This window comes from Bos indicus x Bos taurus, chromosome 5 (genome assembly GCF_003369695.1).
Source record: "Bos indicus x Bos taurus breed Angus x Brahman F1 hybrid chromosome 5, Bos_hybrid_MaternalHap_v2.0, whole genome shotgun sequence".
In the NCBI taxonomy this organism is placed as follows: Eukaryota; Metazoa; Chordata; class Mammalia; order Artiodactyla; family Bovidae; genus Bos; species Bos indicus x Bos taurus.
In genome coordinates, this window is record NC_040080.1 from 85,805,787 (window position 1) to 85,832,604 (window position 26,818).

Consider the following 26,818-nt stretch of genomic DNA (forward strand, 5'->3'; position numbering starts at 1 on the left):
ACACATTAAGAATTTATTAAGAGACAGTTGAGTTAAAGGTTTTGTATGGACAGTCCATTTCTGGCAAGACAGCAGGAAGTTTTCTGTGGACCCACTTCCCACTGAATGGTGAAAATCGTTTGTATATTTATTTATTTATTTTTAAAGCTGTCATTTAAAGTTTCTGGAATAGTTCTATAGGCATACAGAAAATAAAGAAAGAAAATCTGCTTAAACATTGTAAGAACAACCTAAGTTTGGTATTTGAATCAGACTTACTTCATTTTTCCCCTTTCCTAGCTTAGTAATATGGAAAGTCCACTCCAGATTGGTGCAGCCAAGAACACACCTCCTAGTCTATAGTATCTATCTGAGAGAAGCAATATGTCAGCTTTTCTTATATGGATCCTAGCTGCTGAGGCTGAGTTTTGGGCCAGTGGGGCTGAGAGGCAGGGGCTTACTTCTGTCCAGTTACTGCTCATGCCATGGAGGCTTTACTTGTGCCACTGAGAATACTGGTACCCCAGTCTCCATGCTTTAGCTCTTAAGGTAGCAGTTGCACACTGGGACTGGGATGTTGAGAAGACTTCAGGCTACTGACCCCCAGCTCCACCAAGTATTCAGGTCCCAACATTGTGTTGTCAATCAAAAGTGTGCCACTGTCCCTACCACCAGCTTCAGAGTCATGGCTCAGAGAGTTTGCCTAGGGGGAGAACCAGGCCATAAAACTGAGAGCTCTGCATCTCTTCCCAAAGGAATGAACTTCATTTGCAGACACTTTACCATCTGAGCCACTGGGGAAGCCAAGGAGGGGATAAGGGGCAGAAAAAAATATTTGAAGAAACAATGGTTGAAATCTTCCCAAATTTATTGAAAAATATAAATCTGTGTGTTTTGGAACCTCAACAAACTCCAAGAGGAATAAACTTTTGCGCTTAGTCTTGTTGACTGAGTTGACACTTTGCAACCCCATATACTGCAGCCCACTGGGCTCTTCTGTCCATGGGGATTCTCCAGGTAAGAATTCTGGAGTGGGTTGCCATGCCCTCTTCCAAAGAGACACATTATAGTAAAAATGCTGAAAATCTAAGAGAAAACCTTGAAACCATCCAGAGAAAAACAACTTATTATAAGGGAACCCCAATAAAATCAACCGTTAGCTTCTCATCATATAGAGGCAGAAATGCAGTCAGATAACATATTCAAAGTACTTGATGGAAAGAATTGCCAACCAAGAATCCTGTGTCTGGGAAAGCTATCTTTCAGGAATTAAGATGAAATAAGTATATTCTCAGATAAAACTGAATTTCTTGCTGGAACCCACCTTATAAGAAGTTCTTTAGGCTGAAATTCAAGTGACTTCACACAGTAATTTGATCTCACACAAGAGCACCAGTACAGGTTATATATTAACTTATATAGATATGTTAATATATAATATATAAAATAATAAAAAGACATTATAATTGCATATTTTTCTCCCTGAACTGATTTAAAAAACATTTGTATAAAATAATATGTATACGCACACACACACACACACAGACGTACATAAAATGTATTTTGGACCTGTAACAGAAATTCACTCTGTATATCAATAACAGCATAAAGTAGGTTTATGGAAACACAACTGTATTGAGCTAAAGAAATAACCTGATTATAACACAAACTGCAGAAACAAATCAAGAAAGGCAAAATTGATAAATATGAGGTTAATATAACAAAAGCTACAAATATATACTTGCTCTTCTTTCATCTCTCAGATTCTTTAAATGTCATACTTTATGTAAAGTAATAATAACAGTTTCTATAATAATTGTAATATTTGTAGATAAAGCATTAACATTTTGTTGATTGTATAACATTTATTAGATCGTGTGTGTATGTGTGTGTGTGTGGTGTGTGTGTGTGTGTATACATATAAGCAATAATAGCACCAAAAGGGGAAAAAGGGAATAGAGCTATTTAAGAATAACATTTCTAACATTTCTATATCTCACTGAAGTTAGTATAAATCTGAAGCTGAATCTGTTACAGTATGTATGGGAAGCCCTAGAACAAACATGAAGGAAAGAAATAACTTTTCTATATAAAGAAATATATATATATTTCTCTATATATAGGAGAGGGAAGTGGGATATATATATAAATATAGGTAATCATTAAAGAAATTTAAAAGCAACATTAGAAAATTTCCATTTAATGCAAAAGAAAGCAGTAAAGGAAGAACATAGGAATAAAAAGACATGAGACCCAGAAAACAAAAAGTAAAATGGCAGATATAAATATAGCTGATGATATTAATGATTACATTTAATGTTAAATGTAAATAGGTTAAACAGTCCAATCTAAAGTTAGAGATTGTCAGATTAGATAAAAAAATACATAGAGCATCCAGTGATATGCTCTCTGTAGGAGACACCCAGATGCAAATATACAAATAGATCAGGTTGGCAGAGGATGTATCATGTAAACAGAAACCGTAAGAAAGCTGTGGTGGCTAATACTAATGTAAAACAAAATTTGACTTTTAATAAATGATTTTTAAAACGTTCCTGAAGATAAAGAGACATATTTTATATTGATAAAATTATCAGTTCAACAGGTTGCTGTTCAGTCACTCAGTTGTGTTCGACTCTTTGCAACTCCATGAACTGCAGCATGCCAGGCTTCCCTGTCCTTCACCATCTCCCAGAACTTGCTCAAACTCACCCTGTTATATAATTCAGTAGGAAGATACGGCATTTATACATATATGATTCTAACAACAAAGCACCGAAATATTAATACATAAGGCAAAAACTGACAGAAATGAAGGATGTACTAGATTGTTGAACAACAGTATTTGAAAACTTCAATAACCCACTTTTGAAGTTGGATAGAACAGCTAGGCAGAAGATTAACAAGGAAACAGAAGTCCTGAGCAGCACTGAACACCAAATATACCTAACATACATCTATAGGACATGCTGCCCAACAGTAGCAGAATATGTAGCTGAAATGCACATGGAACATTTTCCAGGGAATACTGTGTGCTAGGCTGTGGAACAAATCTTAATATATTTTAAAAGATAGAAACAGCATGGTTTCAAAGCACAAAAGAATGACATTGCCATTAACTTAAGGAAACTTGTTGCTGTTCATTCATTCAGTCATGTCTGACTCTTTGTGACCACATAGACTGCAGCAGGCCAGGCTTCCCTGTTCTTCACCATCCCCCGGAACTTGCTCAAACTCAAGTCCATTGAGTCAGTGATACCCTCCAATCATCTCATCCTCCCTCACCCCCTTCTCCTCCTGCCCTCAATCTTTACCAGCATCAAGATCTTTTTCAGTTAGTAGGCTCTTCGCATCAGGTGGCCAAAGTATTGAAGCTTCAGCATTAGTCCTTCCAATGAATATTCAGGATTGATTTCCTTTAGGATTGACTGATTTGATCTCCTTGCAGTCCAAGGAGCTCTCAGGAGTCTTCTCTAGCACCACAGTTCAAAAGCATCAGTTCTTCAGCGATTAGCCTTTTTTATGGTCCACCTCTCACAACTGTACATGACTGCTAGAAAAACCATAGCTTTGACCATATGGACGTGCGTTGGCAAAGTGATGTCTCTGCTTTTTAATACTCTGTCTAGGTTTGTCCAAGACAAACTTTCCTTCCAAGGAGCAAGTGTCTTTTAATTTCATGGCTGCAGTCACCCTCTGCAGTGATTTTGGAGCCCAAGAAAGTAAAACCTGTCACTGTTTCCCAGAGACACTTGGGAAACTCACAAATGTGTAGAAATTAAGCATCAAACCCTTAAATAACCAGTGAGTCAAAGAATACATCCAAAGTGAATTCAAGAAATACTATGAGATGCAAAAAAATGACACAGTATACCAAAACATGACTGTATCTAATGTAGTATTTAGAGGAAAAGTTATAGCTATTAATGTTATTTAAGACTCAAGTCAGTAACCTAAATCTTACACCTTAATACAGTGGAAAAGAGCAAACTAATCCTAAAGCAACCAGAAGAAGTGAATAATGTAGAGCAGGAATTACACGAAATAAATAATGGTGTGTGTGCTTAGTCTCTCAGTCATGCCTGCTCTTTGCAACCCCATGGACTGTAGCCTTCCAGGTTCCTCTGTCCATGGGATTTCCAGGCAGGAATACTGGAGTGAGTTGCCATGCCCTCCTCCAGGGGATCTTCCCAACCCAGGGATCGAACCCAGGTCTCATGCATTGCTGGCGGATTCTTTACTATCTGAGCCACCAGGGAAGCCCAAACATTTTGTAGGTTTAAAAAGCGTTAAAACACACACACACACACACACACACAAAACTTCTACCTTATAACACTGGAAAAGAAGAGCAGACTAATCCTAAAGCAAACAGAAGAAGTGAATAATACAGAGCAGAAAATATATGAAGTAAATAATAGAGAAAATTAATGAAAGCAAAAGGATTCTTGGTTTGAGTAGAAACTACTTTCTAGGTAGTGACTTCCTGAATTCATTATTCTTATCTATTTTACAAAACTTTAGTTTATGCAGATTCATGAAGAATATTGTATTGACTGAGTAGCTTTGCTAGTGACTGCCTTTGAAGGCAGACCCTATTGATGATTAAATCCAGATTTATTTCAGAATGGTAAGGTTTTGAGTTTACGAGAGAATACCAAATACTAATTACGTTTGTTGGTTCTAATATGATAATGTCGTCATTCTGAAGGCATGAATGAATTCTCCATTTTCAAGTTTTTAGTGATATAATTTTAGTGTTATGATCATAGAATAAAGCATGCTTATATGTTCCTTGGGTCATTTTGAGTAAAGTTAGAGTATAAAGTAGGGTGGAATTTACTGATTTTTTTTGTTTACAGTTTCTATTTTTCATTTATATTTTCTTCTTTACATTTTAGCTTAACAGTTTTTCCAAGGGACTTTTATTTACTTTAATATAGCATATTTGTCAAAGATCATTTGGATATATCTCATTTCAATCTCACAAATTTTTGATGTTGGTGGTTCAGCTACCGTCTTTTTTATCTTTGTGTGTATATGAATATATGAATTATGGTATCCTTGTTTTTCTACTATTTGCCATATAAAAATGACTTCCCGTTAGTGTCCCAATATATAATACCAGTGGAACTCAGATTAAGCTCTTCTCCTTCCAAATGCCAAAGCCTCTTTGTTAACTGTTACAGGAAGCTGGTTGTTCAGATTGCTGTTAATGCCAGGGCACAAAACCATATATTAATACAAAATGGTAATAGTAGCAGCTATCATTTATTGAGTACTTAAGTATCAGGCAGTGTGTCTAGCCCTGAAAACTTTAGGTGTCTGCCATGTCAGGAAAAACCTAGAACAACTATTTTGGGTCACTGCTCTGTATGCCTGACCCAGTCTACAAAATGTCTGTTTTATCATTGACATAAAAGAATTTTAAGTTTTCAGTTCCTTCTCTGTCACAGTTTTATCTTATGAAAATTTATTCATTCCTATTTTTATAAGTTGATAGTCTGAACATCAGTAGTTTCATGGAAGCAAGGCAGAGAAAGCTCTGCCTTTTTGGAGCTCTCTACATATAAGACTGGAAATAGATACTATATCATATTAACTAAGTCCCTGTGACCTGAGCTGCATGGTTTGGTGAAGCCAGATTCAGCCTTACATATGATTGACAGATGTAAATAGAGTTTAGTTTAAATATGCTATATTAAGGAACTAGTCTTTTCATTTTTGTAAGTTTTATTTATAACTAAATTTTTCTCATCTTTTTGCAGTACTTCATTGCTGACGTTTATCTCTGTAATTTCTAGCAGATAAACTGCTTACCTTTTGAAGAATGTTATTAATCTCTGTTTTTGTAGTAGTCATTGTGATAATCCAAATGGTACCATCTTTATCTGAAAGATTTTACTTTCAGCAATTAATTTTAATTACACTATTAGACAAGAGTATTTACTTGATATAACTTAAAATTTTTATTTCAGACAGTATAGTTCATGAGACTCTAAAGCAGTGGTTCTCTAAATGAGGCCCCAGACCAGCAGCATCAACATCATCTAGAATCTGGTTAGAATGCAGATTTTCAGACTGAACCCATCAGTCAGAAACTAAGGAGTTAGAGCTGAGCAGTCAGTCATTTAACAAGTCCTCCTGGTGACTCTGATGCTTGATAAAATTTCAGAACCAGTCAACAAAGTATCTCGCTGATTGAGTTTCTTTTAATGCAGTGCATTTGTATTCTTTTTGTTCTTTGCACATTTTAAACTTGTATTATTTATTGGAAGATAAACTCTCCAAATTATTGACTGAATTCAGATAGCACATATAAAGTACTTAAAGACTTCTTAGGCAGATTTGAGAATTATTTTTTCAAGGCATCAGGATAGATATTTGTATAAATCACCTTAAATAAAGCCCTCTAGAAATTTAATTCAGACTCCTACATTGTAGAAATTTAATTGTTTGGTACTTAGGGGCTGCTGGGTTAAACAGACATCTGATTAATGAAATCAAGGAATATTTATACACGTGTGCTCCCATTGTAATTTTTCAAATGGAGATTAGGGTGATGATGATAGATATTGAAAACAGAGTATGCTGGAAACTAATAACTTTAAAGGGAAAAATGTTTGGTATTACCACTCACCTAGAAACAGACATCCTGGAATGCAAAGTCAAGTGGGCCTTAGGAAGCATCACTGCAAACAAGGCTAGTGGTGGTGAGGAAATTCCAGTTGAGCTATTTCAAATCCTAAAAGAGGATGCTGTGAAAGTGCTGTACTCAATATGTCAACAAATTTGGAAAACTCAGCAGAGGCCACAGGACTGGAAAAGGTCAGTTTTCATTCCAATTCCAAAGAAAGGCAATGGGAAAGAATGTTCAAACTACTGCACAATTGCACTCGTCTTACACGCTAGCAAAGTAATGCTCAAAATTCTCCAAGCGAGACTTCAACAGTCTGTGAACCGTGAACTTTCAGATGTTCAAGCTGGATTTAGAAAAGGCAGAGGAACCAGAGATCAAATTGCCAGCATCTGTTGGATCATCAAAAAAGCAAGAGAGTTCCAGAAAAACATATCCTTCTGCTTTATTTACTACACGAAAGCCTTTGACTGTGTGGATCACAACAAACTGGAAAATTCTTCAAGAGACGGGAATACCAGACTACCTTACAAGCCTCCTGAGAAATCTGTATGCAGGTCAAGAAGCAACAGTTAGAACTGGACATGGAACACCAGACTGGTTCCAAATAGGAAAAGGAGTACATCAAGGCTGTATATTATCACCCTGCTTATTTAATTTTTATTCATGAGAAAAGCTGGACTGGATGAAGCACAAGCTGGAATCAAGATTGCCAGGAGAAATATCAATAACCTCAGATATTGACAGATGACACCACCCTTATGGCAGAAAGCGAAGAAAAACTAAAGAGCCTCTTGATGAAAATGAAAGAGGAGAGTGAAAAAGTTGGCTTAAAGCTCAGCATTCAGAAAACTAAGATCATGGCATCTGGTCCCATCACTTCATGGCAAATAGATGGGGAAACAATGGAAACAGTGACAGACTTTTATTTTGGGAGGTTCCAAAATCACTGCATATGATGACTTCAGCCATGAATTTAAAAGATGCTCCTTGGAAGAAAAGTTATGGCCAACCTCAACAGCATATTCAAAAGCAGAGATGTTACTTTGCCAACAAAGGTCTGTCTAGTCAAAGCTATGATTTTTCCATTGGTCATGTATGGATGTGAGAGTTGGACTGTAAAGAAAGTTGAGCACAGAAGAATTGATACTTTTGAACTGTGGTGTTGGAGAGGACTCTTGAGAGTCCTTTTGGACAGCAAGCAGATCCAACTAGTCCATCCTAAAGGAGATCAGTCCTGAATATTCATTGGAGGGACTGATGCTGAAGCTGAAACTCTAGTACTTTAGCCACCTGATGTGAAGAACTGATTCATTTGAAAAGACACTGATGCTGGGAAAGATTAAAGGTGGGAGGAGAAGGGGACAACAGAGGATGAGATGGTTGGATGGCTTCACCGACTCTATGGACATGAGTTTGAGTAGGCTCTAGGAGTTGGTGATGCTGCAGTCCATGGGGTTGCAAAGAATCAGACATGAATGAGCCACTGAACTGAACTGAAATACTCTGAAAAGTCATGGTGTAGTAAATATGTATAGTGTAGAGCCATTATTTCAAATAATGGGAGAAAAAAGATTTCCAGAATTGAGTACCTAAAATAGCTTATTTGAGGATGGTTATTTTTTAATTGTAGTTTAATAAATATTAATGCTGTAATTAAGTTTACATAATGACTGAATTACCACTGAAATGAGCTGTTACTTACAATATTAGGAGATGCAAAACATTAAATTTGCAAAGTTATGCTACCTATAGCTTTCAAATCTTTGGGCTTTGCTTCTTTCTGTGTAGATAATGCATGAATATTGAGGTATTCCAACTAATGACATAATTTTTCTCTTTGTAAGTATATTTTTTCATGTGCAGGCTGTGCTACTAAGCTGTAGGTTGAGTCTGATCTGTAATTTCCTTTCAGTACAAGTGCTGTATGTGTATGTCTTATATTTGTTTTTATTGATGGGCTAATTTATATGTTAGGCTTTTGGTTAGTTCATACATTAGCCTTCCTTAGTGATATCTTAAGAGTCCTAGGTCCAGGGACTATTACATCTAAAGATAATATACTGAACAAATGATATTTTTAATAAGCTAGATTATTTAGTAATGTTTCTAATAAGAATGATTAAAATTCCAGATAATGCCTGTTTTTTCAGAGAATACCTAAAGATTTAGGATATAAATGGCAGACTGGAGTAACCTTGTATGTTGTGAATTTGTTTTTTTGTTTTACTTCCAACTTTGAAACATGTAAAACCCCCATAACTCTGGATAGGGCCATGAATATTTGTATTCAGTTTAAGAAAGAATATTTGTAACTTTGTTGTATGTTAGTACTATTTCTTATACTAGTAAGTATATAGGCAAATAGAGAAGGCAGAGAGAGAGAGAGATGTGGAGGAAGGAGAGGAAAAGGAGAGAGAGAGGTAGCAATAAAAAGACCACACACAGAGAGAAATAGTGATTTTAAAAAAGAAAACGCAACAAGGTCTGGATTAATTTGTATTTGCTCTGAAGTGTTATATAGTAATTGTAGTTTACTGTGCAGCATAATATATATTATCTGAAACAGGAAATGAATCTTTTCAGGATTTCTACTTAATACATTTTTAGAAACTGACTGTTCATTTACAGAATGTACATTTCAAAATTAAAGCTCAAAAACTTTTTAATTTAATTGTCCAAATTCAACATTTTGGAAAATAATGAGCTCTTTTTTTATCCTGAAATTAGCATTTGTTAATTATAGAAAACAAAATTCTGAAAAAAATTTTGAAAAAATTATAAATCACGTATGATTGTACCATTCAGAAATAATCACTTTTAATGTGTTGGTATGTATCCTCCCAGTCTTTTAAAAGATACATTTCTAAAATTGAGAGCCCTCATATGCTTCTTTCTTCCCTGATAGCTCAGTTGGTAAAGAATCTGCCTGCAATGCAGGAGACTCTGGTTCGACTCCTGGGTCAGGAAGATCTGCTGGAGATCAGATAGGCCACCCACTCTAGTCTTCTTGGGCTTCCCCTGTGGCTCAGCTGGTAAAGAACCTGCCTGCCATGTGGGAGACTTGAGTTTGATCCCTGGATTGGGAAGATCCCCTAGAGGAGGGAAAGGCTACCCGAGAATTTCATGGACTATATAGTCCCTGGGGTCACAAAGAGTTGGACACGACTGAGCATTTTTCATTCAGTTCATTCCTTCACTTATATGGTTCTTTATTATATTTTAAATCTAATATAATTGGAAGAACTTTTTCATATCTGTAACTAGTCTTTAAGATAATTTTAATAATTTCCTATTTGTTTGTCATACCTTAATTTTTCTATATTGTCAAACATTTAAGTTGCCATTTTTCTTCCCTATGTTATATGGTGAAACTTACTCTTTATAAATCTTTATCTCATAAATCTGTAAATCTTTATCTGTATCTTATACTTCTAGATTCCTAGATGGAGTGTTACTAAGTTAGAGAATATAAATGCTTTCAGGATTTTTAATCTGCATTGCCAAATTGCCATCCAAAACCTGGATCTAATTTAATTTCCATCAGCTATATGTAAGATGCCTATTAAGGAATATGCTTGTCTGCACTAGGTATCATTATTGGATTTAAAAATTATTGTCAGTTTCTCTAAAGAAAAATTCCATTTTATTCTATAAAATGCTGTTAAATACTAAAATTACTATTATTTTACATTACAGTTTGAAATTAGTTGGACTTCAGAAAAAATCATATTTGGGCTTTATCAATTTAAATTAGAATATAATTTACTAGAGAATTGCCAACAATAGAAATTTTGGAAGTATTTGGTCACTGTAATGGTCTAAGGGTCCAGGAGAATCATTTATTATTATTATTCTTGAAACAGTGCAGGTAAAAGTAAGGTAAAATAAATATACCAAGGAGGTAACTTTTCTACTTTGGAAAAAGTGCTTGGTATTTTAAGTTTCAGGAAGATCAGTTTTAACATAGCAGCATACAAGCACTGCTCTTAGACTTTTTAGTATCTTACTATGTTTATCTTGGATGAATTATCTAGTTTCTAGGCCTTGGAAACATCTTATTAAATGAAGATTAAAAAGAGTTTCTTTTAAGGATCATAAAAGATTGTACATGTAAAGAACTTATGAGTGCTTTGTTGCCACACCATGGCTGGTCATTTGGCAGATTATTATAGATTTATTTATTCAACACATATTTACTGAGCTCTTACAGTGTGTCACATAAGTTTCTGGGCATTTAGAATATAGTCATGAAACAAGCTAAGAACTATCTAGTGGAACTTAGGGGTAAGGGGAGATGATACTGTAAAATAGAGTAACCACAAACTAAAGTTTAAAAGCTGGCATAAATATCTTCATGTGAATAAATAGCCTTATAAGTAGGTTAGATAAAGAATGATTTCTGCCTTTTGAGGAAGGACTACCTTCGTATTGAGGCTTTTTATTTTCAATGAATTTTTATTCATTTGAAAGTGATGTGATTAATATCTGTTTTTCTTGGCAAACTCAGGCTATTGGAAAGTAAAGTATCTGATTTTTGCAGTAATGCATGTTGGAATTAATGATTTAATAATAATTTTTCTGAGAAAGGAAGAAAGAATTGCTCTGTTGAGAACTAAACAGTAGAGGGGATGTACATTTTGAAAAATATTAATAGAAAATATTAGTTTTCTTTGCTTAGCTAATAGCAAAGTGTTATAAAATTATTCTGGAAAATTAGAAATGCAATATTTATAATTGATATTTCTTTTAAGAATTGTTTATGAAATGGTAGCTCAGGTGGTAAAGAATCAACCTGCAGTGCAGGAGACATAGGTTTGATCCATGGGTCAGGAAGATTGCCTGGAGGAGGAAATGGTAACCCACTCTAGTATTCTTGCCTGGTCCATGGACAGAGGAGCTTCTAGGGCTACAGCTCATGGGTTCATAGAGTCAAACACGACTGAGCAACTAACTTTGAATCCCTATAAATCCCTCACCCCAATAAACGCAGAGCTGTAAGAGAATGTACTAGTTATCCATGGCTGCATAATGAATTGTTCCAAAAGCTAGTACTTAAAACAACAAATATTTATTACCTGAAGTTTCTCTGGGTTCTGAATCTCAGCACCATTTAGCTGTGTATTTTGGCTCAGAGTTTCATAGTATGTTGGAATCAAGACATCACTTAAGATGTTGAACTGGGCTAAGTCAACTCAAGGTTTGACTGGAGGAAGATCTAAGCTCGCTTAAGTGGTGAATGACAGTATTCAGTTCGTAGACCATTGAATTGAGGGCCTCAGTTCCTTGCTGTCTGTTTGTTGGCTAGAGGGCTCCCTCAGTTCCTGCATCTTCATAGCACAGCTTACGGTAGGACAGCTGGTTTCCATGTGAACAAGGAGGAGCAAAGATGGAAGCCAAAGTCTTTATGTAACTAACCTAATCTCAGGGTGTCATCCTCTCAGAAGCAAATCAGTAGGTTCACTCCACATTCGAGGGAATTATATGAGACATGAATAGCTATCAGGAGTCAGGAATCATTGGGAGCCTCTTAGAAGCTGCCTGCCAGAGAGAGCAAAGCAAAACTTACATAAATGGCATCTACAAAAAGCTAAGTAACATATTACCATTAGCCCTAAATACAAGAGTCTGGGGACAAGTCCCAGCTATAACATCTGAGCAATCTATGAGGAGCACGTGACAGACGAGAAAATAGAAAAACCCTTAAGTAATCTATAAACCAAAGTACTCTCTAAGAACTTTTAAATACAGTGGATCATTAAATACACAGAGAAGAGCAAGTGAAACCAGATTGGGTGCAAATGATACTTGGGAAAGTTGATGGGGTAGGATCATCTAGGTGTTATGAATTTTCGAAACTGCAGCCAAAGCACCCTTCCAGGACAAATGCACCCTTCCAGGACAAATGCGCCCTGAGAGAAAATTACTGGAATAAAGTCCAGATGGAGCAGAATAGAGGTGAAAGAGGAAGATTCAGATAAAAGTGAAGGAGGAGGACCCAGTCAGGAGATCTCGGCAAACAAATTGCTTTTTGAAGGCCATATAAAAACAACTAAATGAACTTCAAGATATTAGAAAAGTTCTGCTGAGCTTCTAAAAGTTCAGGAAAAGGAATTTTATTTAGAAATTAGTAATAGAAAATGATAGAAGAAAAATCCAAACAAAGTTATTATAAAGGGGAAAGAGAATAAGGAGTAAATGACTTCTAAAATAGAGTGAATGGAAGCTGAACGGAAGACGTGTCCCTAAAACAGATGAATAATATAATCTACTGTTTCAAAATGAGCATAAATGAATTTGAAAAGTGTTATAATATATGAAATAAAAACAACTGAAATTAGAAAAAGGTCAAATTAGCCGATAGAACTCAAGAAAAAGTAGAAAATTTCGAAATGATCCTTGATCTAGAAGAAATTCAAGAGTAAGTAAATATTACAGGTAATCTGTAAACAGAATAGGTGAAAAAAATTAATCAAAAAGGAGATGAGAGAAAGCGATGAAAGATTCAAGGGGAAGCAACAGATCCTGAAAACAAAGATAAATGTTATGAATAATGCAAGTCCTGGTAGAAAAAAAACCAAAGCAAGGAAAGGGAACAAATACTGAAAAGTGTAATTCAACAAAAGTTCCTAAAATTAAAAAAAAAAAAAAAAAGAAATTGCTTAGTGAAGGGATACATTGTATAGTATTACCCACAAATATTGACAGAGAACAATGACAACTGATAGAAATTATAGTAAAATTAATGAGCTTTAAGAAAAAAAATCTTTTGAATGCCAGGCCCAAAGACTAAATTATTTTTAAAGGAAAGAAAAGATTTTTATCAGACTTTTAAACAACAATGCTAGAAGAAATGGAATAACATATTTAAGACACTTAAGGAAAGAAAATGTGAGCCAAGGGGTAATGTGTATGGATTTACATCTAGCAAAATGACTTTCAAGTTTGAAAGTCCTGAAAAGTCTTTATTGATGTGTAAAAAACCTCAGAGAATGTTGTTCTCATGAATTCTTGCTGAAGAATTTTACTGGAGAATAAACTTTGTACAAAATGACTAGCAAGGTATAGACATATGGATTGGTGACTAACTTTAGATATTTTCTCACTCGAAGATTCCTAACTCACAGGTGCCTTAATTGGTCAAGTTATTTCAAATATTTTGCTATAAATGTTCATAGTTTGGCTATACTCTTTAATATAGCAGCCTTGAATAAGAAGGGGATGGGTCTTTTTATTTGGAGTATTTTTTGTATAATGGTGTGAACATGGCTCCTTTAGAACAGACACACTATGTTACTATATAGAGCAGAATTTCTCAGTCTTGGCACTCGCATTCTTGACATTTGGGGCCGGATAATTCTTTGTTTTGGGGACTATCTTGTGCATTATAGGTTGTGTAGCAGCATGCCTGGTCTCGATCTTCTAGATGCCAGTAGCACCCCATCTCTGTTGTGACAACCAAAAATATCTCTGCATTGCTAAACCTTTGTTGTTGTTCAGTCGCTAAGTCATGTCCGACTCTTTGTAATCCCATGAACTGCTGCATACCAGTCTCTGCTGTCCTTCACCATCTTATCCTCCCTCACTCCCTTTTCCTCTTGGCCTCAAACTACCCCAGTATCGTGTCTTTTTCATTGAGTCAGTTCTTCACATCAGGTGGCCAAAGGAGGGTAAAATTGGCCCTAGTGGAGAGCCACTCCTATAGAGAAATGTTGATTATTGCTATGCAGAACTTGTTAGTAAATCACTGTAAATGATCAACCATGAACACCCACTTTCAAAACATGAAAGAAAAAGACATAAAAAAGGACTTTAGTCAGCCAAGATAATGCCATTATAGGTTGGGTTATGTATTTTATAAGCTGTACTTTTGAAATGGGAAGTTATGTGTGTGTCTAAACACACACACACACACACACACTCACTCACTCCAGTTCAGTTCAGTCGCTCCATCGTGTCCGACTCTTTGCGACCCCATGAATTGCAGCATGCCAGGCCTTCCTGTCCATCACCAACACCTGAGGTTCACTCAAACTCATGTCCATCGAGTTGGTGATGTCATCCAGCCATCTCATCCTCTGTCGTCCCCTTCTCCTCCTGCCTCCAATCCCTCCCAGCATCAGAGTCTTTTCCAATGAGTCAACTCTTCGCATGAGGTGGCCAAAGTATTGGAGTTTCAGCTTCAGCATCAGTCCTTCCAGTGGACACCCAGGACTGAACTCCTTTAGGATGGACTGGTTGGATCTCCTTGCAGTCCAAGGGACTCTCAAGAGTCTTCTCCAACACCACAGTTCAAAAGCATCAATTCTTTGGCGCTCAGCTTTCTTCACAGTCCAACTCTCACATCCATACATGACTACTGGAAAAACCATAGCTTTGCTAGATGGATTTTTGTTGGCAAAGTAATGTCTCTGCTTTTGAATATGCTATCTAGGTTGGTCCTAACTTTCCTTCCAAGGAGTAAGCGTCTTTTAATTTCATGGCTGCAGTCACCATCTGCAGTGATTTTGGAGCCCCCCCCCAAAAAAGTCTGACAGTGTTTCCACTGTTTCCCCATCTATTTCCCATGAAGTGATGGGACCGGATGCCGTGACCTTCGTTTTCTGAGTGTTGAGCTTTAAGCCAACTTTTTCACTCTGTTCTTTCCCTTTCATCAAAAGGCTTTTTAGTTCCTCTTCACTTTCTGCCATAAGGGTGGTGTCATCTGCGTGTCTGAGGTTATTGATATTTGTCCCGGCAATCTTTATTGCAGCTTGTGCTTCTTCCAACCCAGCGTTTCTCATGATGTACTCTGCATATAAGTGAAATAAGCAGGGTGACAATATACAGCCTTGACGTACTCCTTTTCCTATTTGGAACCAGTCTGTTGTTCCATGTCCAGTTCTAACTGTTGCTTCCTGACCTGCATATAGGTTTCTCAAGAGGCAGGTCAGGTGGTCTGGTATTCCCATCTCTTTCAGAATTTTCTGCAGTTTACTGTGATCCACACAGTCAAAGGCTTTGGCATAGTCAATAAAGCAGAAATAGATGTTTTTTCTGGAACTCTCTTGCTTTTTTGATAATCCAGCAGATGTTGGCAATTTGATCTCTGGTTCCTCTGCCTATTCTAAAACCAGCTTGAACATCTGGAAGTTCATGGTTCGGGTATTGCTGAAGCCTGGCTTGTAGAATTTTGAGCATTACTTTACTAGCATGTGAGATGAGTGCAATTGTGCGGTAGTTTGAGCATTCTTTAGCATTGCCTTTCTTTGGGATTGGAATGAAAACGGACCTTTTCCAGTCCTGTGGCCACTGCTGAGTTTTCCAGATTTGCTGGCATATTGAGTGCAGCACTTTCACAGCATCATCTTTCAGGATTTGGAATGGCTCAACTGGAATTCCATCACCTCCACTAGCTTTGTTCGTAGTGATGCTTTCTAAGGCCCACTTGACTTCAGATTCCAGGATGTCTGGCTCTAGGTGAGTGATCACACCATTGTGATTATCTTGGTCTTGAAGATCTTTTTTGTACAGTTCTTCTGTGTATTCCTGCTGCCTTTTACTATCTTCTGCTTCTGTTAGGTCCATACCGTTTCTGTCCTTTATCGAGCCCATCTTTGCATGAAATGTTCCCTTGTATCTCTAATTTTCTTGAAGAGATCTCTAGTCTTTCCCATTCTGTTGTTTTCCTCCATTTCTTTGTATTGATCACTGAGGAAGGCTTTCTTATCTGTCCTTGCTGTTCTTTGGAACTCTGTATTCAGATGCTTATATCTTTCCTTTTCTCCTTTGCTTTTCACTTCTCTTCTTTTCACAGCTATTTGTAAGGCCTCCCCTGATAGCCATTTTGCTTTTTTGCATTTCTTTTCCATGGGGATGGTCTTGATCCCTGTCTCCTGTACAATATCATGAACCTCATTCCATAGCTCATCAGGCACTCCATCTATCATATCTAGTCCCTTAAATATATTTCTTACTTCCACTATATAATCATAAGGGATTTGATTTAGGTCATACCTCAATGGTCTAGTGATTTTCCCAACTTTCTTCAATTTAAGTATGAATTTGGCAATAAGGAGTTCATGATCTGAGCCACAATCAGCTCCTGGTCTTATTTTTGCTGACTGTATAGAGCTTTTTCATCTTTGGCTGCAAAGAATATAACCAGTCTGATTTCGGTGTTGACCATCTGGTGATGTCCATGTGTAGAGTCATTTCTTGTGTTGTTGGAAGAGGGTGTTTGCTATGACCAGTGAGTTCTCTTCGCAAAAGTCTGTTAGCCTTTGCCCTGCTTCATTCCATATTCCAAGGCCAAATTTGCCTGTTACTCCAGGTGTTTCTTGACTTCCTCCTTTTTCATTCTAGTCCCCTAAAATGAAAAGGACATCTTTTTTGGGTGTTAGTTTAAAAGGTCTTGTAGGTGTTCATAGAACCATTCAACTTCAGCTTCTTCAGCGTTAGTGGTTGGGGCATAGGCCTGGTTTACCGTGATAATGAATGGTTTGCCTTGGAAACGAACAGAGATCATTCTGTCGTTTTTGAGATTGCATCCAAGTACTGCATTTCGGACTTTTTTGTTGACCATGATGGCTACTGCATTTCTTCTAAGGGATTCCTGCCCACAGTAGTAGATATAATGGTCATCTGAGTTAAATTCACCCATTCCAGTCCATTTTAGTTCACTGATTCCTAGAATGTCGATGTTCATTCTTGCCATCTCCTGTTCATCCCTTCCAATTTGCCTTGATTCATGGACCTAACATTCCAGGTTCCTTTGCAGTATTGCTCTTTAATACACACACACACTATGTATAATACACACACACTATGTATAATTAATTATGCACTTATCAAGTTAGGTGCAATGTGCTAGTTATTGAGAAGGTGAATATCAGTGTAAGATAACAAAAATTTGATTGATAGAATTAAAAAATTTTACTCTTTTGTACCATATTTTCATATTTAATTCTTAATTTTTAATTCACCAATTTATTTACAATATTTTACATGTTAACCTTCTGTATATTTTCAGCATAGCAAAACTTTCTGAAAAATGAGTTCTTGATTGTAACTTGTACTACTTCTGTGGAAGGATTTATTTGTTGGTGTATAGGAAAAACACCTGTTTTAGCACATGTACTTGCAAGTATAGACGAAAACTACTCATATATAAGTACCTACTTATCTGAAGATATATTGAAAAGGTACTGCTTTAGGCATAACACTGAAATAAGGGACATAAAATTTAGGGGTAAATAGTGTCCAGCCCCTAAATGTGTGCAGGGCGTTTTCTGGAACGCTTGAGTTTGCATACAAAAATCACAAATTATGCCACTCATAGATGTGAATGTTTCATTTGAGACTTCTTTGATTTCATAATAAATAAGCATTAAGTAGTAAAATTCATATGGTTAAAGTTTGCCTAACCATGGATGGATGGCATCACTGAATCGATGGACTTGAGTCTGAGTGAACTCCAGGAGTTGGTGATGGACAGGGAGGCCTGGCGTGCTGCGATTCATGGGGTCGCAAAGAGTCAGACACGACTGAGCGACTGAACTGAAAGTTTGCCTTACCTTGAATTTTCTCTGGGATTAAAAATTTTTTCGAGTTAAGGGTAACTCTCAAGTCTCAAATGTTATCAGGATGGAATAATTTGCTCATTAAAACGGAACATTGAAAGCTTTAAATGTTCATTATATTTTGGAAAAAGTTCAGATTATGAGCAGTCATCATTTGCTAGCCTTGATTTTAAATACCAAGTATCACAAGATTAATGGATGTTTTCAAACAAGATAAGGTACCTCCACTTCAACTGTTATAAGCTAATTTTCTTAGAAGCGCTTATATCTTGGGTTGGTCTGAAGAGCTTCACCATAATTCTGGTGTTTAAGCTTTTAAAAATGGAGATGATCTCTGCTGATTTAATAATGATTCACATCCTTCAGGCCTTGCAGTTCCCGTGGTAGCATTTCACAAACTGCGCTGTAAGATGTGAATAGGTGGGGAAGTGGGGATCTGTGAGTCTGAGAAAACTGCTTGTTGTATGCTACTTCGAGATTGACTGTGCACATTAACATATTAAGTGGTCTAAGCTAGGAAAATTGCTTAACCCTTATTTCTCAAAGTTAACTGACCATGAATCCTTTCTGGTTGAGTATTTATTAAGATCTTGAAGATCAAATATTTTGCAGACCTGCTTTGGAAGCATTACTTTAGTAGAAGATGAAACCCACTGCTTCCTCAGCAACTGTTAAATGACCAGTGGAGGGAACATGTTAAAAGTATTAACACAGAAGTTGTAAATTATTAAAGGAAAAATTTGAGGATGAAGAAAGGATGCTTTAAAAATAGTAACTTTTAGAGGGTGACTAGCTATAAATTGAAATTCTGGAATAAAAGCAGTTTGGCATATGCTACATTAGTTATTTTATAAAGAACATAGCTTGTCATGTGATACAGAAAGAAAGCCAGCAGAATTAGAAATTATATTGATGAAAGAGTTTACATACTGAATTGATAAGGTTATTAAATTAACCTTATTTTCCATTTTGTAAGAAAATGAAATGTTATCCATTTAGTCCATTTATATTGTTTTTGTATATATTTGTGTTTCATGATTTTGTTTGTGTTTATAATATTCTTGATTCATTTGGAAGCAGACTGCATAGGAAGGAAAAGTTATTTAAATTCCTAACTTTCTTTGGAGGGTTAGTTTATACACAAATGATACTTAATCCGCCCACAGCCTGTATTTTCAGTAATTTCACCCCTTCTTTGGATGGGGAAACTGGTTTAAAAAGATTGTGGCTTGCCTAATATCATACAACTAGTTATTTATGAAAATAGTACTTGGAGCCTAGATATTTATATTATAATAAATTGCCTAATATATGAGTGAAAAGCTGAAATTTGTAATAGACATTAAGAAAGGAAAATCTTGTTCTAACCAGAGAGTGTCCTATAAATTGTTCAGGCTATTAAGAAGCCTGCCTATGGTTTTCTTGATTCTTTCTGTCAAAACAGGGGTGATGGAAGATGAGATGAAGGCAGTAAACTATAGAGATAAGAGCACTAGAGTGCTCTAAAGTTAAACAAGTTTGAGCCCTGATTCTATCACTTAACTAATTTTGACTTTGGGCAAATTGTTTAACTTCTTTAGTTCTCACTTTTCTAACTCCTTAAATGGTTTCAATAATACCTATCTCATAGTGTTTCATAATTGGAAACTGGTGGCATCATCATAAGTATTAGTTACATTAAGTGAAAGGATTTAGTTAGATTGAGTTTCTTTGTCAGAGGCACAAGAATTTTTACCTTGAAACCCTTACTGGAGGGAAAATGATCTCACCTGGTAATTTACTTTATTTTGTTGTTTTAGTTGCTAATTTGTGTCTAACTCTTTGTAATCCTATGACTTATAGCACACCAGGCTTCCCTGTCCTTCACCATCTCCCCAGAGCTTGCTCAAACTCATGTCCATTGAGTCTGTGATGCTATCCAGTGTCTTGCCAGATGCCATCCTCTGTCTTCCCCTTCTCATCTGCCCTCAATCTTTGCAAGCATCAGGGTGTTTTCCAGGGAGTTGACTCTCCTCATCAGGTGGCCAAAGTATTGGAGCTTCAGCAGCAGGCTTTCCAATGAATGTTCAGGCTTGATTTCCTTTAGGATTGACTAGTTTGGTCTCCTTGCTGTTTAAGGAACTCTAAAGAGTCTTCTCCAGTACCACAGTTTGAAAGTATCAGTTCTTCTGTGCTCAGCCTTCTTTATGATCCAACTCTCACATCTGTACATAACTACTGGAAAAACTATAGCTTTGACTATATGGACCTTTGTTGGCAAAGTGATGTGTTTGCTTTTTAATATGCTGTTTAGGTACGTCATAGCTTCCCTTCCAAGGAGCAAGCATCTTTTAATATCATGGCTTCAGTCACTGTCCTCAGTGGATTTTGGAGCCAAAGAAAATAAAATCTGCCACTCTGTCCATTTTTTTCCCCATTTATTTGCCGAGAGGTGATGGGATGGGATGCCATGATCTTAGTTTTTTAAATGTTGAATTTTAAGCCACAGTTTTCACTCTCTTTTTACCTTCATCAAATGGTTCTTTAGTTCCTCTTCACTTTCTGTCATTAGGGTGGTATCAAATGAATCTGAGGTTGTTGGTAATTCTCCCAGCAGTCTTGATTCCAACTTGTGATTCATCTGGCCTGGCATTTTGCATGATGTACTCTGCATATAAATTAAATAAGTAGGGTAACAAGATACAGCCTCATTGTACTCCTTTTCCAATTTGGAATCAGTCCGTTGTTCCATGTTCGGTTCTAACTGTTGGTTCTTGACCTGCATATAAGTTTCTCAGGAGACAGGTTAGGTGGTCTGGTATTCCCATTTCTTTAAGAATTTTCCACAGTTTGCTGTGATCCACACAGTCAAGGCTTTAGTGTAGTCAATAAAGCACATATTTGCTTTTGCTATGATCCAGCAGATATTGGCAGCAAAGCTTAACTGACTCCAGTTTTCTATTCTTGTTTTTCTACCCTGCCTATTAAAATTTATTTTCCTATAGCTTGATTTTCTAACCTGATCAACCATTTATAGTGTCCACTTAATATTTAAATTTTAAAACTTTAGAGAGAGCATGTAGTTTTGTTTCTGTAACATTATTTGGTATCATTGAGAATGTTAACATAATATTAGCACCTACCACTTGTTATATATACATAACATTTAATATGCTTAGTTCTGTTCACCATGTCTGTTACAACATACAATACTGTTTAGTACATGTTGTATCTGTTTTACATTTAGGAAAGTAAGAGGATGAAATAAATCATATACCTCAAGTTCATATATTTAATAAATGGCAGTGCTGGGACTCAAATGTACTTTTGATTCTATAGTCCATCTTTATATTATATTTTAGCATATTCTTTTGTCCTCAATATGTCTGCATTTTAATAGAGAAACTTATGAAATCTTTCAGAAGATAAGATAAATGAAAATTTATGACTTTTTTCTCTCAGAAGTGTCTTACTGGGTAGTATTTGAAAAGTACCCCTCCAAATAATTGTGAATGATTACTTTTTAAACTTGGAATACAACCATCATACAACATTATTCAGGTGTACAATATGATTTGGTATTTGAATATATTGCAGAATGGTCACCACAGTAAGTCTAGTTAACGTCTATTACCATACATAATCATAGAGTTGTGTGTGTGTGTGTGTGTGTGATGAGAACTTTTAAGATCTAGTCTCTTTTCAACTTTCAAATATGCAGTACAATATTAACTGTAGACACCATGCCATGTATTACTCCTCTGTGAAGTATTTGTTTCATTACTGGTAGTTTATATCTTTTGATTCCCTCACCCATTTGGCCCATCCTGTGCCCACATCTCTGGTAACCATCGATTTGTTCTCTGTATCTATGAGCTTGGTGTGGTGTGGCTTTTTTTCTTGTTTTTGGATTCCCCGTGTAAATGAAATTATATGGTATTTGTCTTTCTCTGACTTATTTCACTTAACATGACACCCTCTAGGTCAATCCATGTGGTTGCACATGGCAAGATTTCATTCTTTTTATGGCTAAATAATATTCTATTAGTTAATAGACCACATCTTTATTCATTTATTCATTGGTAAATCTTTATTTATTCATTGTTTAATTCTTTGAATACATGTGTAGAAGTATAATTGCTAAATTATATAGTAGTTATATTTTTAATATTTTGAGGAACCTCCATACTGCTTTCCATAGTGGCCATACCAGTATGCATTCCCACATCTGCAGCAGCAATTGATATTTCTTGTTTTATTGATGTTAACCATTTTAACAGATATGAAGTGATGTTTCATAGTGCTTTTGGTTTGCATTTCCCTCATGATTGGTGGTGGTGAGCATTTTTTCATGTACTTAATTGGCCATTTGTATGTCTTTGGAAAAATATCTGTTCAGATCCTCTGCCTATTTTTTAATCAATTTTCTTTCTTTTTGCTGAGTTATTTAAGTACTATATTTTGAATATTAACCTCATACTAGACATATGATATGTAAATATTTTCTCCCATTTACTAGATCACATTTTCATTTTGTTGATGGTTTCCTTTGCTGTGCTAGAAACATTTTAGTTTGATGTAGTCCTACTTGTTGCCTTTTGTTGCCTTTGTTTTTAGTGCCAAATTTAAAAACTCATAGCCAAGACTGGTATCAGGCTACTACTTGTGTTTTCTTCTACGAGTTTTATTGTTTCTGGCCTTACATCCAAGTCTTTAATCCATTTTGGAGTTAATTTTTGTGTGTGGTGTTAAATGGTGGTGAGATACATATTCATAAATATGTGCCAGGGGAGTGAGCTAGAGTTTGATTAGGAAATGATCTAAAGTTTGATCAAGAAAATGGATTATAATCCTTTGGATTCTGAACAATATATAGAACCTTCTCATATAAATCATTTCATGTAAAGTGTTTTTCTTAAGAGATGTAAAGTGGATCAAGAAAGTCCATTTACACTGTATTTTAGTGTTTGAGTTTGTTCAGTTATATGAGTTAATAAAGTGGCTTTATGATTAGTCCTACGAGGTTAAATTTGGCTTAAGGAAAAAGACTAAAGATTTTTAAAAGCTAACATTTGCTCGCTTGAGTATTAATGCATAGGAATGTGAACAGTATATTGACATGGTTTCGTTTGAAGAAAATTCTTATCAGCTTAAAGACATTATATATTTCTCAGAAAACTAACAATAATTTCCCAAAGAGTTTCTTGAGGAACTTGCCTGGCAGTCCAGTGGCTGAGACTTCACCTTATGCAGGGTGCAGGGGGTGAGGGTTCAGTCCCTGGTTAGGGAACTGAGATCCTTCATGCCTCATGACCAAGGGACCAAGACATGGAATGGAAGCAGTGTTGTAACAAATTCAATAATGACTTTAAAAATCATCCACCTCAAAAAAAAATTAAAAGATAGATTTATAATTTCTGACTTATTGTATGAAACCCATATTTACTCTCTAAAATGGTATTATTAATAGCACTTACGAAGATCAAGCACTGACTACAGAGAATCTCGGATGAATGTCTTAATGTCTGGAAATAATACCTAGAAGTAATACCTGGAAAGAAATAGATTCCTTACGGAAATTTCCTTCTATCACAATACACAATTGGACAAAGAGAGTTCATAATTTTTTGTAGTTCTTTTACCCTCTCTTTTAAAGAGGTCTGCTATGTTATCAGGAACATTCAAGTAACTTTAGTGCCATTCTAAAAAGTTTGAAGAAAAGACATGTAGAAGAAGAAACTTTCGTTAGTATTTCTTATTGGAAACTTCTCTTTGTGTTTTTTTTTTTCTTCCCTGTGAGTTTGGGTGTTTATAATACATAGTGAAAAATTGCAAGGAAATTTCTTTTCTTTTGTGTTCTCCAAACTGAAGGCTTCCCAACATCTGTAAACTTTTTTTATTTTTTAATTTTTTAGCAGGGAGAGAAGAAATTCTGGGAGGAAAAAAGTATTTTTTAAAGCATATTATGATCTGGGTTGTTGCATAACTTTCTTTTTGTTGAAAATAAGTGTAAACTTATGGGTAATCTTTTATGACAGTCTAGATGGTAGTCACCTATGTTAAAGCAATTCAAAGAAGAATGGACTATGTATTATCAAAGGACAACAAAGTTACAGGAACACACATCAAAAATGTAACTGTTCTGTTCATTTGCTCTCAATTCTGCTGATCTGATATTTTAGCAAGGCCAGTAACCTGTTATTCACTGGTTCAACATTTATTTTAAAAAGTCTTACTACAGAGTTCAAATCCTGGGAAACATTGAAGGGAAAAGGAGAAGAGGGTGGCAGAGGATGAAATGGTAAGATAGCATCACTGACTCAATGGACATAAACTTGAGCAAACTCCTGGAGATAATGGAAGACAAGGAAGCCTGGAGTGCTATGGTCCATGAGGTTGCAGAGTCAGACACGACTTTGTGACTGAACAACAGAGTTCAAAATAGTAAATAAGTTTATGGGTTCAATAAATAGACAAATTGGGTTCAAATCCTGGCTCTAAAACTCACTATCCTAAATTTCAGTTTATTCATCTATAAAGTATTAGTTGACAATATATGACTGTTAGCCAAATGGAACATCATCCTCCTCAGTTGCCTGCCCTGGGAGTAGTGGTGCATGGTTATTTTTTTCTTTGCCTGCTGGAAGTTTGGTGCGTTTTAGATTGTATTTCAGTTAGGTTATGGGATCTCAGGCTGGTTCCTCTGGTTTATAGCCCTTCTTCGGGGCCAGTAATTCTTATTTATCTTTTGTTGTTAAGTTCTTACACATATTTGCAATGTTGTAAAAGGACGTGGTCTCTGTGATTCTACTTTTTGGTATTTGTTGAGACTTATTTAGTGGTGGTCAGTTTTTATAAATATCCCTATGTGCTTGAGAAGAATATATATTCTCTAATTTAAATATGTCTGTTAGATTAAGCTTGATAATCATTTTACCCTTCTACATTTTTTCTGTCTGCCTGGACTATCATAAGTAAAAGAGACATTTTAAAATCTCCCTCCATAGAGGTGGATTTGTAAATTTCTTTGTAAATTCTAACAAAAATTTGCTCTAAATATTTTGAGATTATTAGTGCATACCAGTTTAGTACTGTATTTTATCATTAAATAGTGACCCTCCTTAAAGCAAATAATATTGTTTATTTTAAACTTATAATGTCTCCTGTTGACAAAGTGAAAGTGAAGTTGCTCAGTCGCATCTGACTCTCTGCAACCCCATGGACTGTAGCCTACCAGGCTCCTGAGTCCATGGAATTTTCCAGGCAAGAGTACTGGAGTGGGTTGCCATTTCTTTCTCCAGGGGATCTTCCTGACCCAGGGATTGAACCTGGGTCTCCTGCATTGCAGTCAGACGCTTTACCATCTGAACCACCAGGGAAGCCCCTTCAGTTCAGTTCAGTCACTCAGTCGTGTCCGACTCTTTGCAACCCCATGAATCGCAGCATGCCAGGCCTCCCTGTCCATCACCAACTCCCGGAGTTCACCCAAACTCACGTCCATTAAGTTGGTGATGCCATCCAGCCATCTCATCCTCTGTTGTCCCCTTCTCCTCCTGCCCCCAATCCCTCCCAGCATCAGAGTCTTTTCCAATGAGTCAACTCTTCACATGAGGTGGCCAAAGTACTGGAGTTTCAGCTTTAGCATTCCTTCCAAAGAAATCCCAGGGCTGGTCTCCTTCAGAATGGACTGGTTGGATCTCCTTGCAGTCCAAGGGACTCTCAAGAGTCTTCTCCAACACCACAGTTCAAAAGCATCAATTCTTCAGCGCTCACCTGTCTTCACAGTCCAACTCTCACATCCATACATGACCACTGGAAAAACCATAGCCTTGACTTAGACGGACCTTTGTTGGCAAAGTAATGTCTCTGCTTTTGAATATGCTATCTAGGTTGGTCCTAACTTTTCTTCCAAGGAGTAAGCGTCTTTCAATTTCATGCCTGCAATCAACATCTGCAGTGATTTTGGAGCCCCCAAAGATAAAGTCTGACACTGTTTCCACTGTTTCCCCATCTATTTCCCATGAAGTGATGGGACCAGATGCCATGATCTTCGTTTTCTGAATGTTGAGCTTTAAGCCAACTTTTTCACCCTCCTCTTTCACTTTCATCCAGAGGCTTTTTAGTTCCTCTTCACTTTCTGCCATAAGGGTGGTGTCATCTGCATATCTGAGGTTATTGATATTTCTCCCTGCAATCTTGATTCCAGCTTGTGCTTCTTCCAGCCCAGCGTTTCTCATGATGTACTCTGTATATAAGTTAAAAAAGCAAGGTGACAATATACAGCCTTGACGTACTCCTAGCAGCTTCCAATTTATGTCATTAGAATATAACTGGTATGACCTTTGAACCTTTGTCTATATTAAGAATTAGTAATCTTATAAATGTATATTATTTTGTTTCTTTATTCAGTCTTATTATCTGGATATAAACTGTTGGATTAATGGATGCTCATTTTATTATTTTTGATTACTATTATTTTTAGACTTTTTATTATCTTAAATTGTTTATTTTTCCTGATTGTTCTATATGACTTTAAAAACGTACTTTGATGTATGTTTTGGTTTATTTGTGTTTTATTCCATTTATAAACACACCTGACTTAGAAACTGTATACTCTCCTTCTCATTTGTAGAATCTTCTCTGGAAATGTTGCCATGTGTAT

The 26,818-nt window shown here is 36.2% G+C and overlaps 1 protein-coding gene across 1 annotated transcript in view; it reads left to right on the forward strand.

The window, feature by feature from the left end:
• ARID2 (AT-rich interaction domain 2) overlaps positions 1-26,818 on the forward strand; it is a 208,284-nt gene that overhangs the window by 45,272 nt on the left and 136,194 nt on the right. The window lies entirely within an intron of this gene.